Raw genomic sequence first — 12,319 nt, 5'->3', positions numbered from 1 at the left:
TTGTTTATCAATCTTATACTACATATACAAAACCAATACAATATTTTTATAGTGTTTTATGTGTTGAACGCCATAACAAAGTGACATTCATATGCAGCATAGTATTTCCAGGTTTATAGTTGCTACAAATTCTGAAAACAAGTGGCATGGCAAGTTAATGACAGTTAGTCAGTACTGGCTGGACTTGCCAGCTTTTGGGTTCTTTTCACAAACTGTTCTATTTTTTTTTTTGCTCTTCACTTTGGACTTGACGTACCATTTTCTTTGATCTCCCAGTTTTGTCCTATTCTGTTTTTACATCCTTATCCTGATCACTACAAGTCTTGTCTGCCCTGTGGACATAACAGATTTGTACCCACAATTTCAGGATTTAAAGTCCCAAGCCATAACTACTATACCACACTGCCTATTAACGTAATTTTGATATTACAGCAATAAACTGAATAAACAATAGAGATGGAGATGAGTATAGCATAGATGATTACATACCTTTAATGTTAATAGCCAAAAATGAAAGAGAAGGATGCCATTTATGTGAAACAGAATTTAAACGCTTGTCTTCTTCAATCTGATGATGAGACAAATCTTAATTTGGATATCTGAATCTGACCAGGGAAGCACAGTGGCGCAGTGGTAACGCTGCTGCCTCGCAGTAAGGGGGCCCAGGTTTGCTTCCCGTGTCCTCCCTGCATGGAGTGTGGATGTTCTCCCTGTCTGCGTGGGTTTCCTCTGGGTGCTCCGGTTTCCTCCCACAGTCCAAAGACATGCAGGTTAGGTGGATTGGCGATTCTAAATTGGCCCTAGTGTGTGCTTGGTGTGTGTGTTTGTGTGTGTGCGTGCGTGCCCTGTGGTGGGCTGGCACCCTGCCCGGGATTGGTTCCTGCCTTGCACCCTGTGTTGGCTGGGATTGGCTCCAGCAGACCCCCGTGACCCTACGTTTGGATTCAGCGGGTTGGAAAATGGATGGATGGATGGATGAATTTGACCAGAAAGCAGCATGGATATAGGCTAGATAATGGAAATGTACTTTCAATGTACATCTTTATTTGAGGGGGATTATAGCCACTGTGGACTTTAATTACCCAGATATTAACTGAACTAATCTTAGAAATGGTCAAGCAGAACATCAGCAGTTTTTAGATGTAATCAGTTTCTGTTTTTAACACACTGTTAAATCATCAATTGAAGGGAAGCAAGTATGAAATTAGTATTTTGTAATAATCAGGATGAAGTTCAGTGTGTATAGGTCAAGTGGCTATAGCATGATATTGTTTTGACAAAGTGCAGATGTAAAGACTAAAACTTTGAAGTTTATCCTTAGAAGAATATGTTTTGAGCAGATATATTAAAGCCAAAAAAGATGAAAAGTGAAAAACCTTTTAAGTGTGGAGACAGCCAAGAAGCAGTGGAGCAGGTTTAAAAGTGTTTTACATATAATGCATATACATATAAAGTTTATCCCAAAATTAAGAAGCAATAGGAAATTAAACAGCACATTACTGTAGATAAATAAGGAGGTAAAGCAGAAGCTGCAAAGGAAAAAAACAGCTATCTAATTTGTAAAAATGCGTATAGCTGAGGTTCCAAATGTAGGGCTTAAAAGACAAACAGCTAAAAAGGCTGTTAGGAAATCTAAAAGGCAAATCTTGTAAGTATAATGCTATTGTAATCTCCAGCCATCCCCCTCTGATCATGGAGCTTAGCTTACAATGTCCTACATATTCATCTCGTTGCTGGTGCCTTAACCCCCTGTTATTAGCTGATGAGAACTGAGACAAATGCATCCCTTGAGGTCTCAGTAGGCACATTCTGGAAAACTCTGAAGGCATTTTTAAGAGGACAGATTATTTCATATCTTTCTCACAAAAATAAATCGGAAACCAAGAAGGCATCCGAGTTAATCAGTGAAATTACCAGAATAGATGTAGAATACGGCAGATCTCCAAATGAGGCACTTTACAGGAAAAGACAGGTTTTTCAATCACAGTTTAACCTCTGACTACTACAGAAACGGAACAGCCTATCTTTAGATCTCAACATCATTATTATGAACAAGGAGAGAAGACCAATAAGATCTTAGCACAACAAATCCACAAGCATGAAGTCCATAATGAAATAACAGCAATTAACAACACAGACGGAGAAAAATTATTTACCATGAAAATATAACCTACACATTCAGAGAGTACTATACTGTAAATCCTTATATTCTACTTAGCATAAAGAAAATAAGACACAATCTATTGAGTTTCTTGATTCATTACAGCTACCACAGCTACATTCTCTTAGTGCTGTGGAACTAGATAAATTTCTGACACTTTCAGAATTACTAGGTGCTATAAACTCACTTCAAAGTGGGAAAGCAGCCGACCCTGATGGCTACCCAGTGAAATTTTAAAAAGAATTTTCAAATAATATAGCTCCACTATTATATAAGTCATTTCTAGAAGTTAAAGACAACAAAATTATACCTCAAGCCTTTTGTCAAGCATTAATTACCATCTTCACTAATAAAAATTAGGACATTGCAATGTGCATCATATAGACCAATCTCTCTTCTGAATAATGACATTAAGATACTATCCAAAGTTCTAGCCAGAACTTTGATATGGTTGAATGGGACTACCTATTCACCACATTGCTCAAATTTGTGTTCGGCCCAAACATATGTACATGGATCAAACTACTTTATATTAGTCCAGAAGCCTTAGTTTGTGTTAACATTATTTCAGACTACTTCAAACTAGAAAGTGATGCTTGATAAATATACCCCTTATCACCTTTGCTTTTTGCAATCACCAGTGAACCACTGGCTGTCTACTTATGAAATGCATCATATCATTATAAGCAGATGATATGGTACAGTATATATCTGACCTACAAAATTCTGTGCCGACAGTCCTAAAAACATTAGCAGATTTTCAAAAGACATCTGGACTCAAAATCAATTTAAATAAAAGTGTGCTCTTTCCAGTAAATTCTCTAGCTCACAATGTCGGACTGGATACATTCCCATTTATTTTAGCAGATCAATTTAAATATCTTGGGGTAGATATCACAAGCAAATATAAAGCTCTTTTTCAACAGAATTTTGCTGGAAAATTTTGCATGGAAAAACTTAAACAAGATGTGAATAGATGGTCTACTCTCGGTCTTACATTAGCAGGGAGAATCAAAATTGCAAACATGACCATCCTTCTCAAGCTTCTCTTCCTATTTCAAAGCATCCCCATATACATTGGCAAATCTTTTTAAGACATTAGACTCCATTATAACTATTTATTTCGAATATGAAACATCCACGGATCCAAAGGGCGACTCTACAATGACCTAAAGCAGAAGGGGGTATGGCACTACATAACTTTCAGTGTTATTACTGGGTGTCAAATATACAAGCAATGAAGACCTGGGGCCTCATTTGTGAACACACAAAAATGTTGTGTAAGAAAGTTTCCACATTTAAATCGCGATGTATAAAACCTAAAGTTGGCATAAAGCCACGCACATTTCCACGGTAGCTCATACCCTGTCGTACGCAAGTTCTCCGCTCGGTTTTGCAGACTGGCGGCACCCAGTGTCAAAGCAGTGCTACTGTTCCTGTGTGGTTTATCTTTCTTTTTTAGATCAACATCATGACACGGCTTTATAAATACACTGAAATTAACCGAATATTGTTTATTAGTTTAATGCATCTGATTGTAGTTAACCTGTAACAATATAATGGTCCACAGAATGGTCAAACTATTCCAATTACCATAACTGCTTTAGCGTTGTTACTCTCACTGCACCTTCTTCTTCTTCTTTCAGCTGCTCCCGTTAGGGGTTCCCACAGCGGATCATCTTTTTCCATATTACTCTCACTGCACCACTCGGAGTATTTGTCCTACTGTAACTCAGTGTGAATCACAGCTGTACAGCAGCTGATCGGAAAGAGAATTATTGGTGTACAGCATCAAGCACACGCTGCCTCAGCCATGCACTGTTTGAACTGCTCTCATCCGACAAATGCTTCAGAGTCTTTCCTGTACAGACCTCACAGTTCACAAACAGTTTCATCCCAAGAACTCTAAACGGCACTCAATCAGTCCATCAAGTGCTCCTTGTAGAACTGTTTGTATTTATAAGTACAATTACCTCACTGTAAACTTGAGATACAGTTATAATATTGCACAACCTGAGCCACTTTATAAAGCGCGTATTTACATATGATGACAATATCATTTTTAAGATGAAATGCAGCAAAATATGTTTATTATATTAAACAGATAAAACTTTAACTATATGGTGCCACAGCGCTAGAGAGGAGCTGGAACTTTGTTCACAGATTGTTCCTGTCTCGCGCTGTATTCTTGCTGTGGCTGGCAAGACACTGGAAGGATAGATGGATAGAATAATTAAACATTACGAAGATATTTCAGTGTTCCTTAAAAGTTTTGAAGAATCGGTGTTCTAAGCTTATAGATGGCTTAACATCTATTACAGAGCTGATTGTGTGGCGATTGGGTATTTGGAGAAGGAAAAGTAAGGACAGGAATTGGGTGTTAGTACGTTTGAAAGAGACAGTACTTCTGTAATAAAGTATTTCATCGAAGGTCATGCATGGCGCAGCAAGCATCTTGCGTGAGACATGAACAATCACTGCGCCTCCGTGTTCCCATGTTTAGTAACATGCTTTATCTCCTATCATCATGAAAATTATATCACGTATACTTCTCAGTATTTTAATTATTCAGAGAGATGTAATATTATGAATGTAATGAATTCTGTGTCCTGTCAGAGGAAGAGAAAGCCCGGAAGCACGTAGTGATTCACACACACAGAGCACATAGAAGATCAAATACAAAACAAAGCATTTAACGTGCTACTTTAGTTACGATGGGATTTGAGAAACTAGTAAATTAAACGATTTTAAGATGAAGTTTATGATGTTCTACTTTAATGACAAAATAAACTACGTGATTAAAGTGGAAATTTCGAGATTAAAGTTGACATTTCGTGCTTTTTTCACACCCCATCCATCCATCCATCCTCTTCTGCTTATCCGAGGTCGGGTCGCGGGGGCAGCAGCTTGAGCAGAGATGCCCAGACTTCCCTCTCCCCGGCCACTTCTTCTAGCTCTTCCGGGAGAATCCCGAGGCATTCCCAGGCCAGCTGGGAGACATAGTCCCTCCAGCGTGTCCTGAGTCTTCCCCGGGGCCTCCTCCTGGTTGGACGTGCCCGGAACACCTCGCCAGGGAGGTGTCCAGGAGGCATCCTGATCAGATGCCCAAGCCACCTCATCTGACTCCTTTCGATGCGGAGGAGCAGCGGTTCTACTATGAGCCCCTCCTGGATGACTGAGCTTCTCACCCTATCTTTAAGGGAGAGTCCAGACACCCTGCGGAGGAAACTCATTTCAGCCGCTTGTATTCACGATCTCGTTCTTTCGGTCACTACCCATAGCTCATGACCATAGGTGAGGGTAGGAACATAGATCGACTGGTAAATTGAGAGCTTTGGCTTACGGCTCAGCTCCTTTTTCACCACGACAGACCGATGCAGAGCCCGCATCACTGCGGACGCCGCACCAATCCGCCTGTCGATCTCACACTCCATTCTTCCCTCACTCGTGAACAAGACCCCGAGATACTTGAACTCCTCCACTTGAGGCAGGATCTCGCCCCCAACCCTGAGAGGACACTCCACCCTTTTCCGGCTGAGGACCATGGTCTCGGATTTGGATGTGCTGATTCCCATCCCAGCCGCTTCACACTCAGCTGCGAACCGATCCAGAGAGAGCTGAAGATCACGGTCTGATGAAGCAAACAGGACAACATCATCTGCAAAAAGCAGTGACCCAATCCTGAGTCCACCAAACCGGACCCCCTCAACACCCTGGCTGCGCCTAGAAATTCTGTCCATAAAAGTTATGAACAGAATCGGTGACAAAGGGCAGCCCTGGCGGAGTTCAATTCTCACTGGAAACGGGTTTGACTTACTGCCGGCAAAGCGGACCAAGCTCTGACACCGGTTGTACAGGGACCGAACAGCCCTTATCAGGGGGTCTGGTACCCCATACTCCCGGAACACCCCCCATAGGATTCCCCGAGGGACACGGTAGAACACCTTTTCCAAGTCCACAAAACACATGTAGACTGGTTGGGCGAACTCCCATGCACCCTCCAGGACTCTGCTAAGGGTGTAGAGCTGGTCCACTGTTCCGCGACCAGGACGAAAACCACACTGTTCCTCCTGAACCCGAGGTTCGACTATCTGACGGACCCTCCTCTCCAGAACCCCCGAATAGACTTTTCCAGGGAGGCTGAGGAGTGTGATCCCTCTGTAGTTGGAACACACCCTCCGGTCCCCCTTCTTAAAGAGGGGGACCACCACCCCGGTCTGCCAATCCAGAGGCAGTGTCCCTGATGTCCATGCGATGTTGCAGAGACGTGTCAACCAAAACAGCCCTACAACATCCAGAGCCTTGAGGAACTCTGGGCGTATCTCATCCACCCCCGGGGCCCTGCCACCAAGGAGTTTTTTGACCATCTCGGTGACCTCAGTCCCAGAGATGGGGGAGCCCACCTCCGAGTCCCCAGGCTCTGCTTCCTCATTGGAAGGCATGTTAGTGGGATTGAGGAGGTCTTCGAAGTACTCCCCCCACTGACCTACAACGTCTTGAGTCGAGGTCAGCAGCGCACCATCCCCACCATATATAGTGTTGACACTGCACTGCTCTTCCCCCTCCTGAGACGCCGGATGCTGGACCAAAATCTCCTCAAAGCCATCCGAAAGTCGTTCTCCATGGCCTCCCCAAACTCCTCCCATGCCCGAGTTTTTGCCTCAGCAACCACAGAAGCCTGCCGGTACCACAGGACAAAAGGGACCGGTAGGACTCCTTTTTCAGCTTGACAGCATCCCTCACCGCCGGTGTCCACCAACGGGTTCGGGGATTGCCGCCACGACAGGCTCCGACCACCTTACAGCCACAGCTCTGGTCAGCCGCCTCAACAATAGAGGCACGGAACATGGCCCATTCGGACTCAATGTCCCCCGCCTCCCTCGTGACGTGGTTGAAGTTCTGCCAGAGGTGGGAGTTGAAGCTACTTCTGACAGGGGGCTCTGCCAGACGTTCCCAGCAGACCCTCACAACATGTTTGGGCCTACCAGGCCTGACCGGCATCCTCCCCCACCATCGAAGCCAACTCACCAACAGGTGGTGATCAGTTGACAGCTCTGCCCCTCTCTTCACCTGAGTATCCAAGACATGTGGCCGCAAGTCTGACGACACGACCACAAAGTCGATCATCGAACTGAGGCCTAGGGTGTCCTGGTGCCAAGTGCACATATGAACACCCCTATGCTTGAACATGGTGTTTGCTATGGACAATCCGTGACAAGCACAGAAGTCCAAAAACAAAACACCACTTGGGTTCAGATCGGGGGGGGGCCATTCCTCCCAATCACACCCTTCCAGGTCTCACTGTCTTTGCCCACATGAGCATTGAAGTCTCCCAGCAGTACGAGGGAGTCCCCAGAAGGTATGCCCTCTAGCACCCCCTCCAGGGACTCCAAAAAGAGTGGGTACTCCAAATTGCTGTTCGGTGCATACGCACAAACAACAGTTAGGACCCATCCCCCCACCCGAAGGCGGAGGGAGGCTACCCTCTCGTCCACCGGGGTAAACCCCAATGTACAAGCTCCAGGTCGGGGGGCAATAAGTATGCCCACACCCGCTCGACGCCTCTCACTGGGGGCAACTCCAGAGTGGTAGAGAGTCCAGCCCCTCTCAAGGAGATTGGTTCCAGAGTCCAAGCTGTGCATCGAGGTGAGCCCAACTATATCTAGCCGGAACCTCTCAACCTCGCGCACTAGCTCAGGCTCCTTCCCCTTCACAGAGGTGACATTTCACGTCCCAAGAGCCAGCTTCTGTAGCCGAGGATCGGACCGCCAAGGTCCCCGCCTTTGGCCACCACCCAACTCACACTGCACCCGACCTCCTTGGCCTCTCCCATAGGTGGTGAGCCCATGGGAAGGGGGACCCATGTTGCCTTTTTGGGCTGTGCCCGGCCGAGCCCAAAGGGTGCAAGCCCAGCCACCAGGCACTCGCCATCGAGCCCCACCTCCAGGCCTGGCTCTAGAGGGGGGGCCCGGTGACCCGTGTCCAGGCGAGGGAAAATGCCGTCCAAATCTTTTATTCATTATAGAAGGTCTGTTGAACCGAACTTTGTCTCATCCCTCACCTAGGACCAGTTTGCCTTGGGTGGCTCTACCAGGGACATAAAGCCCCGGACAACAGAGCTCCTAGGATCATTGGGACACGCAAACCCTGTGTGCCTTTTTTTTTTTTTCCACTGTACCCTAATAAGCTTTCATATGACACTCAGACAGTGGACTATGACTCGCCTTTTCACGGTGACTTTGATATCTGACAGCTTCTTTTTTATTTTGGGCACTGTGCAACTTTGTGAACTTGAGCTTTCGACTTTCTCCGACACGCTATGTCACTCGATCAACTTCCTTTTGTTGTTTATACAACTGTTTAAACCAACAAATAGTATGTTTTGCCTTGCCTCCACTTGGTAGTCGCTGATATTCTTCTATTTTCCCTTGTACTTTTGCCATTGTCTTTTCACAGAAGGCTGATCTTAAGGGCTATTTATATTGATTTGCATATTCAAAGAGGCACAATTCTGGCAGGAGTTGGGGCGGGACAGCAGGCGCGTGCACGTGCGTTAATTTTCACGCTGTCCGGGATTTATGTAGCGGAAGAACATAGAAGTTGGCGTTCGCACAGATTTATGCATCTGGATTTTTTTTGTGCATAAGCACATTTCCGCTTTTGTGCTTACGTCATTTTATAGTGTGAATTCTACGCACGGCGTTATGCATGAGGCCACTGGACAATGACACTAATCAATTTACAATTTACAAAAGCCTAGTCTGCAATAGAAATAAAATATAGCTGTACTTCTTTATATTCCCTGCTCTTTGCCCTAATCAATAACATTTTAGAAGAAACTTCCACTTTGGCAGGCTACTTACTGTTGCTGCTTATCGACACATTTACAAGACAAAAGACACTGAGAGAGAGATGCACGGAGAGGTGCGAAGGGATTTAAGGAGGGATGGAGTTACGAGTTTTTTCATAGGCTTTGCTAATTCTAGTGTCAAGTGTATAGTGTTAAGTAGAAATTAGCCGAATGCAACCTGGAGCTAGGGGCTTGTTACGGTTGTAACAACTTCACCCACTCCACTGTGAGCAGACAAGTGAACAGGAAATGTATTCTTAGCTCAAGGAAAATAGTTTTAGTCTGTGATTGATGTTTTTTTTTTGGTCTTTTGCAGTGAGAAGTGAAGTGCATACAAGTGCCGAAAAAATGTAAAAGTGTATGCATGCACCATCTAGTAGTTGTGGTTGAGCATAAGCAAAGTGAACTGCTCCATACACACACAGGTTTTTTGTTTACATATGTCTAATAGTAAACTCATTTGTTTATTTCCCTTGGCATTTTCAACAAGTTAGTCACACAAAACTGAGCCATATAAAAATGGCATTGTAATTTATAATAATTACTTGCTTTCAGCTTATCATAACTTTTTTTGACTAATTGAATGCATCAAGCATATACCATTCACTGATTATTTTGAGTTCAAACTGAATCATTACCTGAGAATGAGTCACACAATTCTTTTTCATTTAATTTATAATCTGAATCACTTAATCATTACCCAAGAATGAGTCACATGATTCTTGTTCACTTACGATTCTTAAACTTATTGTTTTGTTTTAATTATGCATTTTTACTGTATTATCATGTTTCTTGTTTTCAAAAAGGTTAATATTATACAATATGAATTACCAGCATGTTTAAAAATATATAATTTAATAAGTATTAATTATATATTAAAATCAAATTAATAATAATTAAAATTTGTGATTCATTGAAGCAGGACATAGGAATGGTTTATTTTTTTTATTATTGATGAATCAAACAAATCACATGAATCAGTTCATTTAATCCGATAGTTCAAAAAAATTGAAACATTAAAATGAACCAAAATGCCCATCACTACTAATCAGAGAAAAGCTTGTAGAGCAAATTGAAACACTGGATTTTAAACTGTTGCAGTTTCAAGCTTTATGAATAACCAATGGCATTTGTTTTCTAAGAGTAAGTTCTTGTTAGTGATTTTTTTTGTTCTCTTTTTTTTCTCTGTTTTCATATACAGTAAAACCTCAATTATCCATCACTCAATTAACCGTCAGTCCCCCCACCAAAAACAAAAAACATTGCTCATGCCAGCACCTACCTTTTACTATAATACTACTGCTGTGCGCAATATTTCCTAGCTTTTCACTTTTGTTATAATTGATCTACTATACATTGTAATGGCCGATAAATGTATGGGTGTGGTGTTATAATTGTCACAAGGCTTAGGTCTCAAAGGATTAAAAATAAATAAACACTGAGTGATTCATCTTCCTGTATTCCTAAGCCCTCTCTCAATTACATATGCACAACCCCAGTAACTAACTCTTTGCCTTGCCTTTTGCCCTTATCATGTTTCCCAAAGCAATCACAAATTTGATCTGATGCAGTTAATAAATATTAAACTTGCTGCCCCCAAAAATGTGCAACTTGTAACAACCATTGAAACTTTCATTTATAGCATTAATATATTCCAGGAGTTTCTGACAATTCAAGAGCAGTACAAGGTGATCATGTAAGCAATAAATTAAAGGAGCAGGAGAACTTTGTATTTGTCTGTCAGACTATTCTGCAGATACCCTGCTAACGACTGGAAAAGCCTTAAGGTTTTCTGCATCATTTCAAGAGGTAGATCTAAAGCTGATTAAATACATTATTGAAGAGCATGTTTTTAGTTTGTTTTACTCCCACTCTTCTCCATGTTTAATATCAAAAATTACTTATTGAAAATTTCTGGTATTTTCATATACATTTTCAGACATAAACTGCTGTATTCCAGAATACAAAAGAGGCTTTTGGTTATTATTCTTTCACTTGATCCCCTGTTTATCTGTGTTATAATTTAAGGTGAAGAAAACAAAAGAAGTGGTAAAAAGGAAAATAAACAAGAAGAAAGGCATCATATGGCTTTAAAAAAAAAGGTTTGAGATCCTTACAACACATTTTCAGCAGCGCAACTTTGACCAAGTGAGTTCCAAATACAGTGTACTGTATTGATTCTGCTTTATTTATCCCTAATTCTAATGTTAACTTTATAATTTTGCTAGTGTTCTCAGTTCATACCTATTTACACATTAAAGTATATCTGGTAAGTCACAGTTGTGTGGTTTAATGAAATAAATCATATCCCAAAGGACTAATTTTAGCAACGTGAACTGGGGAATAGGAACAAACAGGGCAAGCCTAAAATTATGTCTTTAAATGAACCAAAGTCAAAATAACAAGGTAAGGAAGTTCAATAATCAACACCCAAATGTTAATTGAAAGTCAAAAAGAAACAAAGCTAAGATTCAGTCTGCCTTATTACCCTCAATTAGCTACAGAAAACGGCAAATTTTCTGTTTTATTCGAATCTGTAATGCTAAATGCTACACTCTGGTGTTGATATGATAACAACAGAGCTAGATTGCTGTATTATCATGGAAGGAGGTCAGCCCCCCAATGTACCATGTATCAAAGGTTCTTTCCTAAAAGGCTGTGACTTCTCCAATCAAACAAAAAACATTCCACTCACCCTGTGTTACGTTTATACTTACTAGACTAGAGGATGGTCTAAGTATTGTACTGAAGCAGCTGGTTCTATGGCCTCTAGAAACAGATAGTCTACTCATGAAGGCACAATACTACTACTCATTGGTGTTATTACCCAAGATGGGGACATCAGCCAGGATGGCCATACATAGACACTACTCAGAGGTGTACCACTGCTTGTCCTCTACTGACTCCAAACAAGAGCCAATGATTCTCCTATTCCCCTGACAAGAATCTGCACAGTCATTAATTTTTATTTAAATGTGGTATTTAAAGATATATAGCATACACAAAAGCTGACAAAAATGGAATACAATATGGACATAGGCAGGGACCCAATGTCATTTGTCCAGGCAGCACAGAGCTTGTGTTGCATTATGATAAATCTGGTAACTCAGTCATTTATAATAACATGCCATTCAGTGTTCTTTTGCAGGCATCTGTCTGCATGAATCCACTTTCTCCTCAGATAATTGTATGATTTTTGAACTATTATCCATCCATCCTTCCTTCCTTTTTCTAACCCCACTTATCCAGAATAGTGTGTACAGGGAAACGGGAGCCTGTACTAGCAAGCATCAGGCACAAGGCAGGAG

At 42.1% G+C, this 12,319-nt stretch overlaps 1 protein-coding gene across 1 annotated transcript in view; it reads left to right on the top strand.

Moving 5' to 3' along the window:
• Positions 1-11,114: 11,114 nt before the first annotated feature.
• LOC114651776 (uncharacterized) overlaps positions 11,115-12,319 on the top strand; it is a 64,921-nt gene continuing 63,716 nt past the window's right edge. The window contains exon 1 of the mRNA XM_028801740.2: positions 11,115-11,159. The gene's annotated coding sequence lies outside the window, so the exon portion shown is untranslated. The remainder of the gene's footprint in view (positions 11,160-12,319) is intronic.

This window comes from Erpetoichthys calabaricus, chromosome 5 (genome assembly GCF_900747795.2).
Source record: "Erpetoichthys calabaricus chromosome 5, fErpCal1.3, whole genome shotgun sequence".
In the NCBI taxonomy this organism is placed as follows: Eukaryota; Metazoa; Chordata; class Cladistia; order Polypteriformes; family Polypteridae; genus Erpetoichthys; species Erpetoichthys calabaricus.
Note: the sequence above shows the minus strand (reverse complement) of the source record. Positions and strands in the feature narration are given on the sequence as shown.